At 47.4% G+C, this 23,111-nt stretch overlaps 1 protein-coding gene across 4 annotated transcripts in view; it reads right to left on the bottom strand.

Moving 5' to 3' along the window:
- Positions 1 to 23,111, bottom strand: part of LOC116944466 (complexin-1-like) — a 93,596-nt gene that overhangs the window by 51,547 nt on the left and 18,938 nt on the right. The gene's annotated exons all lie outside the window — the stretch shown is intronic.

Below are 23,111 nucleotides of genomic sequence, written 5' to 3'. Positions count from 1 at the left end.
GTGTGTAGGCTAGCAACAGTAATAGTGTGTACTCACGTGGTGATGTGTATAGGCTAGCAACAGTAATAGTGTGTACCCACGTGGTGTTGTGTATAGACTAGCAACAGTAACAGTGTGTACTCACGTGGTGTTGTGTATAGGCGAGCAACAGTAATAGTGTGTACCCACGTAGTGTTGTGTATAGGCTAGCAACAGTAATAGTGTGTACCCACGTGGTGTGTGTGTATAGGCGAGCAACAGTAATAGTGTGTACCCACGTAGTGTTGTGTATAGGCTAGCAACAGTAATAGTGTGTACCCACTTAGTGTTGTGTATAGGCTAGCAACAGTAATAGTGTGTACCCACGTGGTGTGTGTGTATAGGCGAGCAACAGTAATAGTGTGTACCCACGTGGTGTGTGTGTATAGGCGAGCAACAGTAATAGTGTGTAGCCACGTGGTGTTGTGTATAGGCTAGCAACAGTAATGTGTACCCACGTGGTGTTGTGTATAGGCTAGCAACAGTAATAGTGTGTACCCACGTGGTGTTGTGTATAGGCTAGCAACAGTAATAGTGTGTACCCACGTGGTGTTGTGTATAGACTAGCAACAGTAATAGTGTGTACCCACGTGGTGTTGTGTATAGGCTAGCAACAGTAATAGTGTGTACCCACGTGGTGTGTGTGTAGGCGAGCAACTGTAATAGTGTGTACCCACGTGGTGTTGTGTATAGGCTAGCAACAGTAACAGTGTGTACCCACTTAGTGTTGTGTATTATCCCGATGGTGTTTCCGAGTACCTCACTACTCATGTAATTGTATTGTAATTTAAATAGCAACGGAAGTCGACACATCGATTATTCATTTAGTGATTTCAGAGGTAAGTTATGATTTTGCTCAATATATTTTTTTACCATTAAAAGAATGGCAATAGATCCATATCGCGCCTTCGCATCCACGTGTGGATGACTCAACATGTTGTTGTGGATTCTCAGGAAGAATCAGAACACGCAATTACAAAAATAAACAAAATATATATTAATGTGTCGTTAAACCCGCCATCACCCGACACAGCCAATTAGTAAGGTTTATCACTTTAAACAGAACGTGCCAATGTATTACTAGTACAGCACACCGGTGTGTTGGAGAGCAAATCCTCAACATTTACAATGCACCGGTGTTGCTGTACTAGTAACAAATTGGCACGTTCTGTTTACGTGGCAACCCTTACTAATTGGCTGTGTTGAGTGGTGGCGGGTTTAGCGACATATTTTTACGCGATCTAACCCACAAAAAACCTATATTATGGATCATATTGGTCGCGAATCCCTCCTACGTGTTATACTAACTTAATAACTTCTACCAATAGATGGCGAGCGTACTTTTATATATATTTTTTTTAATGTAAATAGCAAATCTCAGGGCTAAATCTGTCGGGGGTAATCGTTAGATCCTAACATGGCAATTCGTGACTAGTTCAGCACACCGGTGGGTTGGGGACGTTACGATTATAAATGTGGCGGATTTAACGACACACATTTACGCGATCTAACCCAATCTTTTTACATAACTTGTATGTATTGAAGTTTAACTTATTTCGCACCGTACGCAACTCTACGGAGATGCCCCCCCACCTACCCCCGGGGGAAGGACAACAAACTAAGCACACAAAGGGAGCACAATCGGACCTCCGATTAGCACGGTTGCCCTGCGTACGGTGCGAGACGGTGATTCGGTGGATTAGCAAGGCCCGGTGAGATCCACCAGAATGGGTCTCGGTGCCTGCTGCGTTGGCGACCCAGGTTTTCAGGGGTGGATTGCCGAATTTCAAAATATTTTTCAATAAATGGTCAACTGTACGGTGAATCCATTTTACACCCTCCGGGTGGACAGGCGCCGAGAGACGGGATCGAACCGGCGAACCTCTGGATTGCAAGTCCAGGGTGCTTGACCATCATCGCACCTGCATGACGGCTGCGTTGCCCATTAGCTTGGTGCCGTAGTATGAGGAATTGCAAAAAACGAAAGTGCCCATCTGTGGTTTCTGCAATTCCCCGCTCACGGCCAACGCCAGTGACGTCTTGTCTGAACGGGTCCTGGGCCTCCCCTAGGTCGACTCAGGCCTCGAATGAGTTACCCGGTGCGGTGTGTAGTAAAACATCCCCACTGGGGAGACAAAGACGGTCAGGCGTGGTTACTGGCACAGGAAACGGGGGGGGGGGGGTTAAGCCTCGATAATAATTTGTCTACATTGGCCTTCAAAATGAGTTAGATAGTCCGGTGGTGGACTATCTGTTTGCTTAAACACGTTCATATTAATCATTCTTGATCGTTTCTGCGTGGATTAAATATCGGCCGTTCTATAGGATTTGGGGAGGTGGTGGTGGGGGGGGTGTAAAAAGACCGCCTGCGTACAGGGAGGGAGGTGGGGGAGGGGTCAGGTTTTTGCGTATCGTACTCAATGGATGTTCCAAAACGCGCGTGGGTGGGACTGATTTAATTCTCGGCGCTCCAATTGCAGTGATGGGGCAGTGGGGGGATGGGGGGGGCGGTGTGGCGCATCTCACGTTGGGGGACGCCAGCGGCGTAGAGTTGGTTGTGATGGGTTTGGTTTCGTGTGCGCTTTGTGACCTCCGTGCGTGGCCATTCTCGTGACCTTTCCGTCGAACGGCAGCTCACTCGCAAGCCCCGCCGCGTCTCCAGGGGTTGTCAACATTCGCGACATTCATCGTCGAGTTCACCGCAAAGCGCACGGATGTAATGAACTCGCTTGGATCTGCTAAAGCAAACGCGAATCAATAGACTCGTTGGGGGGGGCGGGGGGGGGGTGGATTGTTATTTATGTATTTTCTATTTAAGAGGTAGCGAGATTGACTCAGGGATGCGGAGTTCGCTGAGAGAGCTTGCCGGCCGAGACGGATCACTTTTTTTCCTCTCGGTAACGGCACGAACATCAGTTGTAATTATTATTATTTTTATATATTCTTGGTTATTTCGGTAAAGTCACGTAAATATAAAAAATGTCTAATAAAATAAAAAATAAAAATCATTAAAATAATAAATTTAAAATAATAAAAGCAAAAAACCCACAATAAAAAAAGTAAAATTTAAAAAATGCAAATAAATTGAAAATAATAAAATCACAAAACCCACGACGTTTCGATCGCAACACAAGCGGTCTTCATCAGGCCGAGAAAACAAAAATATTATTATTATTATTAGTAATAGTACCGCTCCTCTCCCCGGCGGAGCCGTTATCCTATCCCCATTGGTGCCTCATCCCGTGACGATTTTCTGCGGCGTGATCCCCGAGCATCTCCCCTGCGGTGGCGGTGAGATCTGACCTCCTGCGCCTGGTGAACTCACGATGATCGTGGGTCCGAACCCCGGACCCTGACGATGCATTGGTGGATATTTGGAGTCCGCGTGTTCTCTCCCCCCCTCTCTCTCTCTCTCTCCCAGTGGCGGTCCCAGCGTGAGTTTATTGGTTTCACATGTGCTGCGGCTCAATCTACCACCGTAATTCGCTTTCCACCTTTCTCTAGAAATGAGTAAAGGAATGCTCTCGAGAATTCCCGCTGACTTTTACATCCGCGCTGGGGTTGATGGCGATTGGGTGCGTTTCGATGTTGCCTTCGCGTCCAAAAACAAAATAAGTCCCAGTGATCTTTGTGTCGCAAATGAGCCACATCCACCACCTCCCTGCCCCTCCCCCTCCCCAAGTCAAAACCCATAAAGAGGTTCGGCGAAAGGCGCAGCCCTCCAATGTCTTGCTCACGCCACTGCTGGCGGATGGAGCCTCCCACAAAGAGGGGAGGGCTCCTGGACAACCGTTCGACACTTTGCCGAGAAGCGCTCGTTGCTGTGAGTCAGACACAATCTTGGTCCACCGTGAGCACGTAGCATCATGGTTGACATGATGACAACGGACGCCCGTGTAAAGGTTGCCAGATGCCTTGGGGGCGCCGCGGTGGCGAGATGTTAGCTACATCGCCCGGTGTACAAGGGGTCGAGTCGAGACGACGTGGAACTCAACCCCCCACCCCCCCCCCCCGCCCGCCGCCCCAGCGTTCACCGCCGGGCAGAGACACGCAGCATCGTCGGAGCGAAATTGATTTAAAACACACAAATTAAAAAAAACGCTTTTCTTTTCAACGAATCATCGCTCGGCCGTTTAGTTTCTGTTTGTTGCTGTATTCCTCGCCAGACACGTACAGATTAAGCCACCTATTAGGGAATGAAAGCACGCTCAGCACGCTCCGCGGAATACGCTCACTGCAAAGCGCCGATTCTCTCTTCGCTCCGAATAGTTTTGCCGCGTGCGTGCGTTCGTTTTGTTGCTGTTGTTATTGTGGTTTCCTATTCTTTGGGTCTTTCGGTAAAGTCACGTAGATAGAAAGAAAGAATAACAATAAAATATTAAAAAATAAAGTGAATGAAAAATAACAGAATGAAAAAAAATTCACTTTTATTTTCATTTTTAATTATTTCATTGTTCTTTTTTTCTGCCTACGTGACTGTACCGAAAGACCCCAAAAAAATATTAATTCCTGCAAGCCACGAAAGCCTTAAGTCAAGATTGCTGTTGTTTGTTTGTGATGTACGAACGCAGCCCACAGCCCTCACAAGCGGCGCCGTCGCAGCAACCAAAGAGGCTGCCCACTTCACCCGCCCCAAGTGTCCCCCCCCAGAGGGCCACCCAGAAACTCAGGCGCAGTAAAGCGGCGCGTCACCTCGCACGCCTCTCCCGCGGTGTTGTTAGGCCGCTGGCCCGCGGAAGGAGATGTCACAGAACTACTTCCGAAATCATTCATTCATTCAAGCGAGCGAGATTTTTTGTCCAACGGGTTTTTACTTAACTTGACTCGTGTGTTTGTCGTGGTCAAATTTTGTTATCAAAATTTTGTGTTCTTCCTGCTGTCCAATCAATTCCACATTTTGCACACGTACTCAGATCCGGTGACAACGCATGCCCGTATCAACATCGGCATCAATTAATCAATTAATTCGCTACTTTGAAGCAATTCACATTCTGTATGGACGCCTTATTACTTATTTATTTGTGTGTAGGTCAAAAACTCCGAGGTCCCTAAACTCTGGAATCGCCTGCTCCGTGTGAACCAGTTACGGAAGTGGTCTATTAATTCAAGTAAGCGTTGATGTGGGAGCAGGCGCCGTATCATTGACGCACTTCCACGACCGTGAGTTAAACGAAGTTGTTAATAAAACCGTTGTTGAAATAAATAAAAATGTAAGGAGTTGATTTTTTGTTGTTTTTGTTGCTGAATTCACACAAATCAGGAAGCTTGCCGTCCCACATATATACCCCCATTGTCGTCGAGAAGCATAAATCCATCACGCGAACTCCGCATCGTCTGGAATGCTCTTCTGGAATGCTCTTCTCGCCCGGGAGCACCTCCGATTTAGCACGGTTGGCTACGTATGGTGCGAAAGAAATTCAACGTAAGCACGGAAAAGTTATCCATGAGATTGGCTTAGATCGCGTAAATATAAATGTGTCGTTGAACTCACCACATTTACAATTGTAACGAATTAAAAAAAAATTTACTCGACGGGTATTTTTTTCGTGCACTCTTCGGTGGCCGAGCTGAGACGACCAATGCTCTATAGACTCGAGAAACCCGCTTTGACCATGGATCGGATTCGAACCCGGATTCGAACCTCGGGTCTTCTCACCGGTACCGGCTCACTGTCATTGGCCTCGAGGCCATCCGGCCACCTCGAAGACAGTTCTGGTGTTAAACGTGGCATGACTACGGAACTGTGTCAGTCGCCGCTGTCACTGCGATGAGACAATTCGTAAGTTGGAAGTTCACAAGCTCAGTTTTCCTCGGTCGATGGTTGACTCGCCCCATCGTCACCACCTCTCTGAGGTCGATAATATTGGCACCGCTTTATGGGGCGTCTTAAAGCGGTTGTCCAAACGGGTGTACAAACCTATACCATAAGGATGTGGAAATGCCACCTCGATTGCCGCGCAGTGCTCGAGCTGGGAGAATGTTTGACGAATTATTGCTCTCCGCACGAAGTTCAGAGGTGGCTGGCTGGGTGGCGCAGAGGTCAGAGTTCATCGTTGAGATCCTGGGTTTGAACTTAGATTTCAGCAGCCTGTGGTTCAACCGGATTATAAAGTGCAGTGGCGTGATGGTCTCAGCCTTGTCACCAATGACGGCGCATGTACTTCACGTGGCTCTGCACCAAAGTTCACCAATATTCACCAGCTATGAGAATTAAACATGTCGGTTTGATTGTCTTGAGATGAGTATCAGTTCAGGTAACACAGGGGAGGCTGGGAGGTGCTGCGCTCAACTTGTGTGGACCAGGGGCCCTTTTGAATGAATCCCAGATGTAGCTTCGTGATATACACTTCTTCTGTGCAGAATCATCTAACACAATCACTTACACGGCTCTGGAAAATTTCCGAATGAATTCTTCATTTCACGGCGCGATGCTTAATATCACGGACGGTATTGAAAATAGTTTTTTGGAGGAAATTACTCCCCACCCAAAAATGTGTGAAACAAACTTTCGTTCAGTATTTTATTACGGTTCTCAGATGAGTCAATTTCATGCCTTCCTGCATGCGCCCATGTGTCAGCTCTGACGCACATTCGCCTCTTGCGAATTGCAACTTTGTTAGGAGGCAAAAAGTAATTCTGCACAGCACCAGGCAACGACTCAGCGCTCCCAAGAATAATCTTGCTTCTCCATGTTATACCCATACCCTCATGTAATGGTTTATAAGGTGGCTGGGAGATGTTAACTACCTCGCTTGGTATACAGAGGGTCGTGGATTCGATCCCGACTCTGACGCCTGCTGTACATGTGGAGTTTGCGTGTCTCTCTCCCCGTAACCGTGTGGATTTTACTCCGGGTCCTCCGGTTTTTCACCTCCACATTGAGAATCGACATCGCGCGTTCAGAGCGTTTGGCCGCGACAAATGTTCACGTGATAAGCCCACCTGGTTGAGCTATCATTCGTGACAGCCCAGGTCACTTCTGAGAAAAAAAGACCTACAGAGATCAGGGGGCTTGAAGTGGTCAAATAAAAAAATGTCGCTTAATCCCAGCATTCTTTGACCCCAGGATGCGTTTGGGGGCGGCCCCTTTGGAGGGCGTCGGTGGCGCGGAAAGCGAAGCACAGCGAACCGTTTACGTTGTCGACGAGACAGAGACGCGGGCTTTAGCCCCCACCCCACCCCTCGCACCCCACCCCCTCAACCAGCTTAGACATTTGCACATGATGAGCCACTTCGTTGAGCTATCGCTCGTGATAGCCGCCGGGTTACTTCTGAAAAAGGGCAACACAGCGCAGTGGGTCTTACCCGGTCAAATAAAAAAAAACAAATTCTAACTTCAAACTTTCGTGACTGCAGGAGTTAATATTCTATGGTTCTTTCGGTAAAAGTTACGTAGATAGAACAAATTTAAGTGATAACTTTATTTTAAAAAATCATCGCTTTTTTTCCATTACTCTTTAGTTATTTCGGTGAAGTCACGTAGATAGAAAATTAATAGATCACGTGACGTTTCGATCGCAACACAAGCAACCGTCATCAGGTGAGACAAACACAGCAGGAGAACTGCAGCAGGAGAACTGCAGCAGGAGAACTGCAGTTCTTCTGCTGTGTTTGTCTCACCTGATGACGGTTGCTTGTGTTGCCATCGAAACGTCGTGATCTATTAATTTTCTACCCACGTGACTTTACCGAAAGAACCAAAGAGTCTGGGATTCCTGCAGTCACGAAAGCTTCTAATCATGTTTTATTTTCAATTTTTCCTATCTCCGTGACTTTACCGAAATAAGCACAGAAATAAAAATAAAAAAATACTTGTTTGGTTTACAAAATAGGCTGAACACTCTGGGACTCGCAAACGCAGCGGGGGGAGTCGCCTGTCCGGCCTCCCAGCGTGGCAATTGTCGAAGCGATGGGCGAGCGACTGCAGATCCGACCACACCGCCCTCTGCTCACCGCAGCTGCGTGAATGGAGAGAGCCGCGCCGTCAGAGTCGACCGGCGGGGCCGCGTGCGGACGGGGCAAAGAAGGGAATGGCGCTGGGCGTCAGCTAAAGAAAAGTAAAAAAAAAACACCGTGGGGGCCCCAAGTGGCTCGAAGAGGCGTTAGGATTCTTGAAAGAAAGAAATCAACGTAGCATGTGTACACCAAATATCAGTTTAAGTGCGAATGTAAGTTTGCAATATGATTCCTGCTGTTGTTGTTCTTTTTAAAGCTGCAATTGTGGAATGCGTTGACGTTATCTGCCAGCCGAGTCGTCCTTGATGAAGAGCCACTTCGCTCAATGGGCGTTACTCAGCAAAATAACTTCTGATTCTGAACTCCTAATACAATGTAAAAGGTATATTCACGTAAAAAAAACCACGTTGGATTCATCTCTTTTTCATTCGTATAATGTCTGCCCCTCTCTTCTCTCATCTCACCACATGTCTGTCGTCGACAGCTCTCCAAGGCTGTCTCATCTGTATATATCCACACAGCATATCTCTTCTGTTATCTTATCTCTATCTCAGCTCACTTAGAATTCACAAATCGAAAGGGGAGATGCGCGTGTGTGTGTGGGTGGGAGCGCAGGATCATTTCCGTCCGTCCCCAATGCAATGAGCAAAAAAGATGGATGAGTGAGGCTACTTGCAGGAGGACCCCATTGGCTCGGTTATAATGGTCAACACTCTCCCCGCCGATTAGCAAACGAGTCGCTTCTCAGGTGAGCGATTGAGAGGAAGCGGAGCGGATGCCCGACACCTAGAGGGACAGATCTGGATAACGTTCCGAGGGGGCACCCGGCGCTCCTCAAATTTCAAAGCTGTTTAAATAGGGAGCTTGGTGAATTCACGAAATCCGTTGAGTGTACTTCAGGATAGGAATTTTTACTTACACTGGAGGAATGCGGTGAGCAATTGTCTGCTGATGTCCAGTTGTACTTCTATGATTCGTGTCTATAAAATGCAAATTTTTGGGTCTCAGTCACCACGCATTGATTGCTCTTGCAACAATTATTATTATCATATTGGCACACAACATAAATCTTGCCTCAATTTGTCCTCAGAATTTGCTATTCATTATTAATCTGGTCATAGGATTATAGGTACATATGGGGGTACAGTCATGTAATAGGATTGTCATGGAAAGGCAGACCTTCTATCCTGGTGCTCGTATTCTGGGTGCCGTGGTGGCGAAATATTAACAGCCTCACCTTCAACACGCAGGAGGCATTCGCGACCAATAATAATCCATAATAGAGTTGTTTTGTGTTAGATAATATTGTATACAGGACTTAAAGCTTTCGTGACTGCAGTAATTCATATTTTTTATTATTATTTTCTATCTACGTGGCTTTACCGAAAGACCCAAAGAATTTGCATACAGGAATTCGTTGGTTCGATCCTGACCCTGACGCCTTTAAATCCACGCGATCACGGGGAGAACACGCCAAAACCCGGCGAATTTTTGCGTGTTCTCCCCGTGATCGCGTGGATTTTTCTCAGCGTCCTCCAAGTTTTTCACGACACGTTAAGAATACACATCACACGTTCAGAGTATTTGGCTGCGATGCATTCCCAGGCGATGATGATGAGCCACTTCTTTAGAGGTAAAACTATTTTGGGAAGCCAGGTCGCTTCTGTAAAGAAAAAAGAGCTACATAGCTCAGTGGGCCTTACCTGGTGGTAAAATAAAAACGTGGTTTAGTTTATAGTCAGTGTCGTTGTGCCAATGGAGCATGGTTCCTCGATGCCCGCTTCACAAATACGACGGGAGGAGTGCATCGTCGCAGCAGCGGACGCAACTCTCTGCCACTCCTCACGAAAATCATCCGGGGCGCACCACCTTCGCCAAGATCAGCCGCAAGCAGAAGACGAAGAAGGAGAAGAAGAAGAAGAAGAACAGTCGACGAGTGACTAAAAATACTTGTTCAGTTTTGTGAAATAGGCTGAACACTCTGGACTCGCAACGCAGCGGGGGGAGACGCCTGTTCGGTCTTTCAGCGTGGCAATTGTCGAAGCGATGGGCGAGCGACTGCAGATCCGACCACACCGCCCTCTGCTCACCGCAGCTGCGTGAATGGAGAGAGCCGCGCGGTCAGAGTCGACCGGCGGGGCCGCGTGCGGACGGGGCAAAGAAGGGAATGGCGCTGGGCGTCAGCGAAAGAAAAGTCAAACACCGTGGGGGCCCCAAGTCGCTCAGAGATGTTGTTGGCTTCTTGAAAGAATAAGGAAGGAGGAGGAAGGAGGAGGAGGTGGGAGGAGGAGGAGGAGGAGGGGGGAGGAGGAGGGAGTAGGAGGGAGGAGGGGGGAGGAGGAGGAGGATGAGGAGGAAGTAGGAGGGAGGAGGAGGGAGGAGGAGGAGGATGAGGAGAAGGAGGGAGGAGCAGAAGGAGGAGGGCAGCGTGGTTCCCCCCACCCCCAACCCCGGGAAACATCGAGTGAGAAATGTAAACTTTATCCGCTTCCATAATACAGGTTTTTTTTTAAGTTAGATCGCGTAAATATAAATGTGTCGTTAAACCCGCCACCACCCGACAGAGCCAACTAGTAAGGTTTGTCACGTAAACAGAACGTGCCAATTCATTACGAGTACAGCACACCGGTGTGTTGGAGAGCAAAGCCACAACATTTACAATATGAGTACGACGTTTCGCCAATAATTACAACTAGCTTCATCAGGCGACAGCCAGATTTGTGGAGAAATCCTTCTGTTCGGTCTTGAATAGAGGTAAATGTGATGTTTTTATTTTACCAGGAAAGGCCCACTAAGCTATATAGCTCCTTTTGCAGAAGCGACCTGGCCACAAATTATATTTCAATGAAACGGTTTACCACGTGGAAATGTATTGCAGCCATCTACTCTAAACACGTGTTCAAACTGTTTCGTTCCTTAGAGGCGTAGACATGATGACATTTGCAAACGTGTGGCTACACATTTATACTCTTTGGTTCTATTCGGTAAAGTCACGTAGGTAAAAAATAAAACAACAAAAATCACGACGTTTCGGCCACAACACAAGTGGCCTTCATCAGGTGAAGGGACCGTGCTGTCACGAAGACAGCGTAGGACAGCACGGTCCCTTCACCTGATGAAGGCCACTTGTGTTGTGGCCGAAACGTCGTGATTTTTGTTGTTTTATTTTTTACCTACGTGACTTTACCGAATAGAACCAAAGATCATGGATCCTTGCAGTCACGAAAGCTTCAAATCTAGAATACACATTTATACAATGACGCGATATAACCACCAAACAAAAACCCTGCGTTATGGATTATATTGGCCGCGAATGCCCTGGTGCCATGCTTTTAACTAAATCTACCTCGATCACACCGTTCTCATCCGTCGCTCTTCAACGCGCCCACCGCTTCTGCTCATGCGCTCACAGTAGGGCTGAACGGTTTGGGGAAAATATCTAATTGCGATTTTTCTGACAAGATATTTCGATTGCGATTGGATTTGCGATTTAAAGTGTTTAAGTCAAGCTTTAGTTCAATATTCACTGTGTAATATATTTAAGACATGTGATGGGGCATTACCACGTGATACCATCAAAATATTAACCGCTCTATATATTCTAATGCAAGGATGAGAACTTAAAATATATTAATTGCTTCCAACATTTATTTATTTTTAAAAAAATTATTGAAATAGAACACTCAAACATAGAACTATTAAGTTAAATAAAGTCATAATAATAATACAAAATAAAACAATTCCAATAAGGAAGTAATAGGACTTTTCAAATCGCTAAAAAAAAATCGCAGCCTTTGCGGTTTGCTAATCGCATTGCTTCAAATTGCGATTTCGAGTTTGAAATCGATTAATCGTTCAGCCCGTGCGCTCGCAGGCCCAGCAACGATCTCCTCCCCAGTCCCAGCCGCAGTGCCCCGTGGCCACGTCGGCCTAACCCCGCCCGCCCGCCCGGTCGCTGCGATCGAAGGAGGCCTCCTCCCCGCCGCCTCCCTGAAGCTGAGGCATGCACACAAAGCGAGCACAGCGACGGCGGCTGGCATGCGGCTCCGCTTCGATGTGCCGACGTCTCGCTCCGAATAAATTGAGGTCGTTGTTGTTGTTGTTGTTACTTTACAAACAACAACAACAACAACAACGCAGCCACCACCCCTCACTGCGTCACCGCCAACGAGTATCTGTGCGCGTATTCACGCGGCAGCTGCTGTTGCCACCTGTCCCGGGTTTTTGTTTTCTCTTCCGGGATTATCCTCTTGTGCAGTGGTAGCTGTTCTCATGGGTAATCTGTCACATTTCTCTAGATATTAAATAGATATTCTCTAGATATTATTGCCGTTGTTGTTGTTGTTGTCGGTTGCGTAACAACAGTAGCAACGCACAATGATCCCCACGCGTAGTTCAACCCTTTCCTGGCCTTTCCATGGTAACGCGTCCCGGTTTTTTTGTTTTGCGTGCGTGCACTCCGAGGTGGCAACCCTCACACAAACCAACACGTGCCGTTGATGTGCAGCGGTTGTAGGAAATTGCAACCAAAAAAAATATTCTCGAGTTTGCAATTGTAAGAATGATAGTTATTACGTAATTCTACTAGTTTATAACACGCGGGCTTTCCAGACCAATATTGTCCGTGATAAAGGTTTTTGTCGGGTTAGATCCCGTAAATATAACAAATTTAAGCCGGTTGTCGTCACCAGCGAAACGTCACGGTGCCAAATTGTAAATGTTGTGGGTTTACTCTCCAACACACCGATGTGCTCATTTTGGGGCCGTCCATAAATGACGTCACGCACCTGGGGGGGGGGGGGGTCAGACATTTGTGACGATGTGTGACGAGGCGGGGGGGGGAGGGTTGAGAAATGTGACGTCACATCAAAATGCGCAACTTTAAATAAATATAGACAACACGTTCTACTTCATTAAATAAACTTTTAAATAAATGTTTTCTCCTACAACATCAGAGTGCAGCGCAACATTAAATACGCACTACAATGACAATAGTTTAAAGCGATTTGAAGCATGTTTTATTTTATTTTTGGGGAGGTGGGGGGGCAGAGCTTTGTGACGTCATACTTGAGGGGGGGTCTGACTTTTTGTGACACCGTGTAACGAGGGGGGGGGGGTCAAAAATCGTCCAAAATCGCGTGACGTCATTTATGGACGGCCCCTTAGTGACTTATTGGCACGTTTTGGTTTACGTGACGCACCTCACTGATTGGCTGTGTGTCGGGTGGTGGCGGGTTCACCGACACCATTCACATTTACGCGATCTAACCTTAAAAAAAGAAAAAAACTTTATCATTGACAACGTATAGCTTGTTTTGTCAATCCACTGCTGGATGATTGCCTGATCTCTGGCCTGCGTAGCTCATGCGGATTTGTTTGATCGCCCATCTGGTTGGTGAACGTGAGAATCGGGTGAGGCAGAGAACCGTGGACGATATCAATATTGGTCGCGCCCGGGAATCGAACTCAGGTTTTGCCGGGCTTCATGGCACAGTGCGCTTAACCACTGAGCCACAGGCGTGCCCACCACCTCAGTTGCATCTTTTTCGATCAAGGTTCTATTTTTAATGATTTATGAAAACAAAATAAAAAGCATTACACCGCCTTATTACCGTTGAATGTTTTCTTTTTGATGTCAGCTTTTTCAGGTGCCATTTAAAAAAAAGACTGATTTACATATTTTCCGTGTGTATATATGAACATTGCTATCTTAGCCCATGTTTTCTTGTCCTTTGAAAAAAAATAAGAGACTTGGATCACGGCTGGTTTAGATGAAATAATTTAACATCGCGATGCCAATTATTTACCCAGGAAAGCATCACCGGTCGACAGGACTCTTTTTTTTTTTCAGGAGCGTGCATGCTGCTGCTGCTGCATTTGAACGTTTTGCCCACGGATTGCACGGCTAACCGTGGAAACCCCACCACGCAACCGATTAATCGGAGGGCGTAAAAGCACTGAAAGCTCCACACAAATGGATTTAAGAATGAACATTGCTATCTTAGCCCATGTTTTCTTGTCCTTTGAAAAAAAATAAGAGACTTGGATCACGGCTGGTTTAGATGAAATAATTTAACATCGCGATGCCAATTATTTACCCAGGAAAGCATCACCGGTCGACAGGACTCTTTTTTTTTTCAGGAGCGTGCATGCTGCTGCTGCTGCTGCATTTGAACGTTTTGCCCACGGATTGCACGGCTAACCGTGGAAACCCCACCACGCAACCGATTAATCGGAGGGCGTAAAAGCACTGAAAGCTCCACACAAATGGATTTAAGAACCCTGAGATGCTGTCTCGTCGTCTTCGGCCAACGCCTGGTGCTGTCCCACACTGTCTCCATCTCAACGAGACGATCAAGCGCCGATGCTTCACAGATCTGACCTGATCAAGCGTGAGTCAGTGTTCTTTGGTTCTTTCGGTTTAAGTCACGTAGGTAGAAAAATGATCATTGATCGCGACGTTTCGATCACCACGCAAGCAACCGTCTTCAGGTGCCTGCGTGGCGATCGAAACGTCGTGAAAGAACCAAAGAATAAGAAATCCTGCAGTCAAGAAGGTTTTAAGCCATGAGTCAATGTTTTGTGGCATCGCCGTTAACGGCTTGGAGGAAATGCAGTGGATAGATCGTGGATGATGATGATGATGGTGGTGGCGATGCTGGATGTTTTTTTGTATCTGGTCACGGACATACAGCTCACGACCTAATCTTGATTTGAAGCTTTCGTGACTTCAGGAATTCATACTATTTGGTTATTTCGGTAAAGTCACGTGGGTATAAAACTAATAATAGATCACGACGTTTCGATCGCCACACGAGCACCTGAAGACGGTTGCTTGTGTGGTGATCGAAACGTCGTGATCTATTATTTTCCTACCTACGTGACTTTAGCGAAAGAACCAAAGAGTATAGCTCACGGCCAGTTCTCTACAGCTGCCAATTGCCCCCCCCCCCCTTCCACCCATCGCCTCTCCCCCCTTCAGCAATCCCCACCGCCACCACCCCCACCGCCACCCCTCTACCCACCCCCGCCGCCACCACCGCCACCCCTCCACCCACCGCCCCCCACTTTCTCCACCGCCCTCCCCCCCACACCACCATGATCACTGTTACGTTGCAATTATGGCTTTATTTTTTGGTGATTTCGAAAACTTTGTTGGTTTGGACATGTTTGTTTTGTTGTAGTACGGAGTTAGACTGATGGCCTTAATCTAAGTTTTCTTGTGGTTGTTGTTGTTTGACTTGCATCCCACTGGGATTTTTTGCACACAGCGTTGGTGTACGGTGATTTTTTCAGGAATATTTTGCTGGTTTTTTCCATGGATATTCTGTTCGCACAGTCACACATAGTCACTTTAAGATGTTTTCTTGTTCGTGTTTTAGTTTTTTTGTTTGTTGTGGTTGCACCCGATTCAAGAGCCGAATGGCTCACAGGGCTATACCTAAATAAATAAACTGAACTAAACTGAACTGAACCACCCCTCCCCTCCAATAATTAAAGCATCCTCGTCAGCAGGGGGTGCTGCTCTAGTTTGTGTGTTCGCGTGGCTCGGAGCCTCTTGACCTCTTGACCTCTTGCCCCCTGCGTCGTGCAAAGGGCAGAGTGACCCCCCCCCCCCCACACACACACACCTTGCGAGTTGTCTGGCAGGGAGATCGTGAGCAATGCGTCGCGTTACACTCTCAGCCCGGCGGACATCAACACTTCGCTGAGGAATATCTCAACTAGAATCAGAATCATTGTTTAGACTGCAGAAATCCGATGAGCTATAAAGCTCTTTGTGTCCCGTAGAGGCGGGTTACAACGTTACAACAACAAACAGTAGCAAGGACACGATAGGCGTGAAAAGTACAAGAAAGGTGAACAAATCACCGAAAAGCAAACATGTTTTTTTATTTTACAAGTTAAGGCCCTACTGAGCTACAGTGGGGGAAAAAAGTATTTGGTCCCCTGTTGATTTTGTACGTTTGCCCGCTGACAAAGAAATGATCAGTCTATAATTGTAATGGTAGGTTTATTTGAACAGTGAGAGACAAAATAACAACAACAAAATCCAGAAAAACGCATGCCAAAAATGTTATAAATTGATTTGCATTTTAATGAGGGAAATAAGTATTTGACCCCTCTGCAAAACATGACTTAGTACTTGGTGGCACAACCCTTGTTGGCAATCACAGAGGTCAGACGTTTCTTGTAGTTGGCCACCAGGTTTGCACACATCTCAGGAGGGATTTTGTTCCACTCCTCTTTGCAGATATTCTCCAAGTCATTAAGGTTTCGAGGCTGACGTTTGGCAACTCGAACCTTCAGCTCCCTCCACAGATTTTCTATGGGATTAAGGACTGGAGACTGGCTAGGCCACTCCAGGACCTTAATGTGCTTCTTCTTGAGCCACTCCTTTGTTGCCTTGGCCGTGTGTTTTGGGTCATTGTCATGCTGGAATACCCATCCACGACCCATTTTCAATGTCCTGGCTGAGGGAAGGAGGTTCTCACCCAAGATTTGACGGTACATGGCCCCGTCCATCGTCCCTTTGATGCGGTGAAGTTGTCCTGTCCCCTTAGCAGAAAAACACCCCCAAAGCATAAGGTTTCCACCTCCATGTTTGACGGTGGGGATGGTGTTCTTGGGGTCATAGGCAGCATTCCTCCTCCTCCAAACACGGCGAGTTGATTTGATGCCAAAGAGCTCCAATTTGGTCTCATCTGACCACAACATTTTCACCCAGTTGTCCTCTGAATCATTCAGATGTCCATTGGCAAACTTCAGAGGGCATGTATATGTGCTTTCTTTGGCAGGGGGACCTTACGGGCGCTGCAAGATTTCAGTCCTTCACGGCGTAGTGTGTTACCAATTGTTTTCTTGGTGACAATGGTCCCAGCTGCCTTAAGATCATTGACAAGATCCTCCCGTGTAGTTCTGGGCTGATTCCTCACCGTTCTCATGTTCATTGCAACTCCACGAGGTGAGATCTTGCATGGAGCCCCAGGCCGAGGGAGATTGACAGTTCTTTTGTGTTTCTTCCATTTGCGAATAATCGCACCAACTCTTGTCACCTTCTCACCAAACTGCTTGGCAATGGTCTTGTCGCCCATTCCAGCCTCGTGTGGGTCTACAATCTTGTCCCTGACATCCTTGGAAAGCTCTGTGGTCTTGGCAATGGTGGAGAGTTTGAAATGAGATTGATTGATTGCTTCTGTGGACAGTTGTCTTTTATACAGGTAACAAGCTGAGATTAGGAGCACTCCCTTTAAGAGTGTGCTCATAATCTCAGCTCGTTACCTGTATAAAAGACACCTGGGAGCCAGAAATATTCCTGATTGAGAGGGGGTCAAATACTTATTTCCCTCATTAAAATGCCAATCAATTTATAACATTTTTCACATGCGTTTTTCTGGATTTTGTTGTTGTTATTCTGTCTCTTACTGTTCAAATAAACCTACCATTAAAATTATAGACTGATCATTTATTTGTCAGTAGGCAAACGTACAAAATTAGCAGGGGATCAAATACTTTTTTTCCCTCACTGTATATAGCTCATTTTCAGAGACGAGCTGGCTCACACCGATGATAGCTCAACGAAAGTGGCGAATCGTCACGTGGAAATGTACAACTGCAGCCATATACTCAAAATGGTGATGTTGATTCTAAATGTGGAGGGAAAAACCAAAGGACCTTGAAAAAAATCCACGCGACCACGGGACGAGAGAGAGAGAGAACGAAGCAAATTACAAATATACAGCAGGCGTCAGCATCGGGATCAAATCCAGGACTACCTGCACACCAGGCGAGGTCGTTAACATTTCGCTACCGTGACGCACAATGCGAGCCCATCGCGTCGACATCTCTAAGTGACCGCGAGACAACTGAGCCTCGCGGAGAGAGAAAATAAAAATGGCATTCGTCATTCGCTAACGAGATTCTCGTTCGCGTTAAGCCGAGCTAATGGGCCCCCTGCAGTGTGGAAGTGGCGACTCCACGCCGCGTGCTTTCCAGAGGCAGACTTTGCGGCGATGAGCGTTGGGCGACTCGACCGTGCTGATGAGTCCTACTTAGAATGAAACCGATCCACAGTTGTCTCTCTCTCCTCTCTCTCTCTCCGTCCCACTGCTGCCCATCAATCGGTCAAATTTGCTCGGAATTCATTTTCACGTCGGATGAAGACAAGAGGACGGTAATGCAGTGGTTCGGGCACCGCTGATGGTTTTCGCAAAAAATGCAGCGAGGGCCGTGTATTTGTTGTTGTTGCTGCTGCTGTTGTTGTTGTTGTACGCGTTTCTGACCGCTATCCCACCAACACGCTGCGACATTCGGTTGCAAGCGCGCGTGCGTACCCACACAAAAGTGCGCTCGTTGGTAACGACGCCTTCCAAATGCTCAGGGTGACATGTGGGAGTCTTTCGCGACCAATATCATCCAAAATACAGGTTTGTTTTTTTAGGGTTAGATCGCGTAAGTAAAATAATGCGTCGTTAAACCCGCCACCACCCGACACAGCCAATTAGTGTGGTTTGTTTAAAAAAAACACAACGTGCCAATTTGTTACTAGTACAGCACACCGGTGTGTTGGAGAGCAAATCCACAACATTTACCATCTGAGTACGACGTTTCGCCAGTAACTACAACGAGCTTCATCAGTCTGCAGCAAGATTTGCTCTCCAACACACCGGTGCGCTGTACTAGTAACGAATTGGCACGTTCTGTTTACGTGACAAACATTACTAATTGGCTGTGCCGGGTGGTGGCGGGTTTAACGACACACGTATATTGACGCGATCTAACCCAAAAACAAAAACGTATTATGGGTGCCAAGGATGACATTGTGAACGCGTGAGCTCTGCCCATCATCGCGCACGTCCGGTCTGCCTGCCTGTCTGCAACGCGCACAGGCGCAATAACTCTCAAAGAGATTACCCAACACTCCGACCCACGGACTCGACGATGGAACGGAGCGAGCGTCATTTAATCCGGAGGCTGCGGTATTATCGTTGCGACGGACCTCGCACCGAACGGCTCGACACCCGCGGGGTAATGTATGGGGGTTTAATCTCACAAGGGGCATGCGGTTTACCTGGGAGCCCCGTTCATATCGCGGCCCCCCTGCTGCTGCTGCGTGCCGCTTTATTGATTTGACTCCTTTCAGCCCACGCCGTGTTTGATGGCCCTGTCAGGATTCCCCCAAAAATTGCCACGGCGGTCGCGGTTTGCTAATAGGCCACGCGTTCGTTGCCCATTGACTTACACACCCATCCATGGTACCCGGTGGCGTTTCACAATGGGCGCCACGGTGGCTCAGAGATGTTAACTACCTCGCCTGGGTTCGATCCCGATCCCGACCCTGACGCCTGATGTATATTTGGAGTTTGCGCGTCTCTCTCTCTCCCCGTGGTCCCGCGAATTTTTCTACAGGTCCTCCGGTTTTTTTCCCCCCCTCCACAATTAGAAACGTCCGTTTAGAGTATTTGGCTCATACAGTGAGGGAAAAAAGTATTTGATCAACTGCTGATTTTGTACGTTTGCCCACTGACAAATAAATGATCGGTCTATAATTTTAATGGTAGGTTTATTTGAACAGTGAGAGACAGAATAACAACAAAAATTCCAGAAAAACGCATGTCAAAAATGTTATACGTTGATTTGCATTTTAATGAGGGAAATAAGTATTTGACCTCTCTGCAATACATCACTTAGTACTTGGTGGCAAAACACTTGTTGGCAATCACAGAGGTCAGACGTTTCTTGTAGCTGGCCACCATGTTTGCACACATCTCAGGAGCGATTTTGTCCCACTCCTCTTTGCAGATCTTCTCCAAGTCATTAAGGTTTCGAAGCTGACGTTTGGCAACCCGAACCTTCAGCTCCCTCCACAGATTTTCTATGGGATTAAGGTCTGGAGACTGGCTAGGCCACTCCAGGACCTTAATGTGCTTCTTCTTGAGCCATTCCTTTGTTGGCTTGGCCGTGTGTTTTGGGTCATTGTCATGACCCATTTTCAATGCCCTGGCTGAGGGAAGGAGGTTCTCACCCAAGATTTGACGGTATATGGCCCCGTCCATCGACCCTTTGATGCGTTGAAGTTGTCCTGTCCCCTTAGCAAAAAAACACCCCCAAAGCATAATGTTTCCACCTCCATGTTTGACGGTGGGGATGGTGTTCTTGGGGTCATAGGCAGCATTCCTCCTCCTCCAAATACGGCGAGTTGAGTTGATGCCAAAGAGCTCCATTTTGGTCTCATCTGACCACAACACTTTCACCCAGTTGTCATCTGAATCATTCAGGTGTTCATTGGCAAACTTCAGAAGGGCATGTATATGTGCTTTCTTGAGCAGGGGGACCTTACGGGCGCTGCAGAATTTCAGTCCTTCACGGCGTAGTGTGTTACCAATTGTTTTCTTGGTGACTGGTCCCAGCTGCCTTGAGATCATTGACAAGATCCTCCCGTATAGTTCTGGACTGATTCCTCACCGTTCTCATGATCATTGCAACTCCACGAGGTGAGATTTTGCATGGAGCCCCAGGCCGAGGGAGATTGACAGTTCTTTTGTGTTTCTTCCATTTGCGAATAATCGCACCAACTGTTGTCACATTCTCACCAAACTGCTTGGCAATGGTCTTTAGCCCATTCCAGCCTTGTGTAGGTCTACAATCTTGTCCCTGACATCCTTGGAGAGCTCTTTGGTCTTGGCCATGGTGGAGAGTTTGTAATCTGATTGATTGATTGCTTCTGTGGACAAGTGTCATTTATACAGGTAACAAGCTGAGATTAGGAGCACTCCCTTTAATAGTGTGCTCCTAATCTCAGCTCGTTACCTGTATAAAAGACACCTGGGAGCCAAAAATATTTCTGATTGAGAGGGGGTCAAATACGTATTTCCTTCATTAAAATGCAAATCAATTTATAACATTTTTGACATGCGTTTTTCTGGATTTTGTTGTTGTTATTCTGTCTCTCACTGTTCAAATAAACCTAACATTAAAATTATAGACTGATAATTTCTTTGTCAGTGGGCAAACGTACAAAATCAGCAGGGGATCAAATACTTTTTTCCCTCACTGTATACATTTCCACATGACGAGCCACTTCGCTGAGCTATCATTTGTGGCCTGGTCGCTTCCAAAAAAAGAGCTATATAGCTTAGTGGCTCTTTCCTGGTAGAATAAAATTTTACAATTTGTTTAGTTTCCTTCAAAATGGAAAGTCTCGCTCGCAAAAGTATCCACGGTTTGTGCAGCCCATGATAAGCCACTTCGCTGAGCTCGCAATTGTGACCAGGTCGCTTTTTTTTTTAAAGAGCTATATAGCTCAGTGGACCTTACCTAATAAAATAAAATAACAAATAGTATTAGCTTAGCTAAAAAATGGAACGTCTCCCTTGCAAAGGTGTCCAGAGGTTGGGCAGCCCTTTCCCAGAGGGTAGCTCCGAGTGAGGGTTCCCCAGAAATACTTTGCGAGTGGGAGTTTAGGACCGCGTTCCTGACAAAATTAAACATTTGAATGGCAAACGTCAAATTACATGAAGCAATGCATCCGATGTGTTCTGCACCCCAGAAAACGAAAAACATTTTTATCGTTACATTTCGGGTGAAGACATTTCCCCTCGGTCCAAACGATTGGCACTTTGCATCGCAGGCTGACAATGAGGCATACACTGTGCATATTTAAAATATATATGTATACACATGCATCGTGCGACGTCGCATATCCGACCGACGCATATCCGCCTATACATGTGGTACAACATAAGGAATGTATGTGTGTGTGTGTGGGGAGCGATAGTGTAGCGGTTAGCGCGCTGCGCTATGAACCTGGCGACCCGGGTTCGATTCCCGCTCACGGCCAACACCAGTGACGATCATCTGAACCGGTTCCGGGCCTCCCCTAGGTCGACTCAGCCTCAAATGAGTACCTGGTGCGGTGTGTAAACATCGTCACTAGGGAGACAAAGGCGGTCGGGCGTGGTGCTGGCCACCCACCCCCTCGTGTACCGTTTCCGGCCTTCATAGGTGCTCGCTAACAGCACTTGCCCCTACAGTCTGTCAAGGCTACACGGGGGATCTTTTTCTTTATCTTTGTTTCAGAGACGATTAGTCACGGGCAGTGGAGAAGAGGGAGATCTTGAGCCTGGAGGTCAATCACACGGATGGCCGGGGTGGGGGGTGGGGTAGGCAGTTCCAGACTGATGGGGTAGCAGAGGAGAAGGAGCAAACATCCGGCTCATAGCGACTGCGTCATAGCGACGGTGTCCTAGCAACCGTATCCTAGAGACAGTATCATGGAGACCGCATCCTAGCGACTGTAACGATGACCACATTCTGGTGACTGTCGGAGCGACTGTCATGCACTGCGACTGCGTCCTAGACTGTCACAGCGACCGGGTCTGAGAGGCCGCTTCGTAGCAACAGCGGCATAGCAACTGCATCATCGTATCTAAACAATCCAGGAAGTGAATCATTATATGTGACATCACATTTCATTACACCGCCCCCCGAATGGTCCAGAGTCAATGGTTTAGGCGCAGGTGGCTGACAGCACGGATGGCTGTGGGAAGGGGATTTCAGATTGTGGGCTTAGCCTGAGTGGGGGGTTCGAGAGAAAGCCTTCGTTGCTGGAGTAGAGTGCGTGTGGAGTGGAGTGAGATGAGAGGGGAGAGGTAGGAGAGTGCGTGGAGGGGAGTGGAGTGAGATGAGAGTGGAGAGGTAGGAGAGTGCGTGGAGGGGAGTGGAGTGAGATGAGAGGGGAGAGGTAGGAGAGTGCGTGGAGTAGAGTGAGATGAGAGGGGAGAGGTAGGAGAGTGCGTGGAGGGGAGTGGAGTGAGATGAGAGGGGAGAGGCAGGAGAGTGTGTGGAGGGGAGTGGAGTGAGATGAGAGGGGAGAGGTAGGAGAGTGTGTGGAGGGGAGTGGAGTGAGATGAGAGGGGAGATGTAGGAGAGTGCGTGGAGGGGAGTGGAGTGAGATGAGAGGGAGAGGTAGGAGAGTGCGTGGAGGGGAGTGAGATGAGAGGGGAGAGGTCGGCAGACAACCAGACACGACCAACGGCCAGGCCCTCAATTGCGCGCGATGCTGACCGTCCTCTTTTTTTTCTCCGAGTTACGAACTCACACACGCGATTCTACTGCCACTGGCGGTGTGGAGAGCT

This window comes from Petromyzon marinus, chromosome 21 (genome assembly GCF_048934315.1).
Source record: "Petromyzon marinus isolate PM22_M1 ecotype Great Lakes invasive population chromosome 21, UKy_Petmar_22M1.pri1.0, whole genome shotgun sequence".
NCBI lineage: Eukaryota > Metazoa > Chordata > Hyperoartia > Petromyzontiformes > Petromyzontidae > Petromyzon > Petromyzon marinus.
This window is presented reverse-complemented; position numbering and strand designations above follow the sequence as displayed.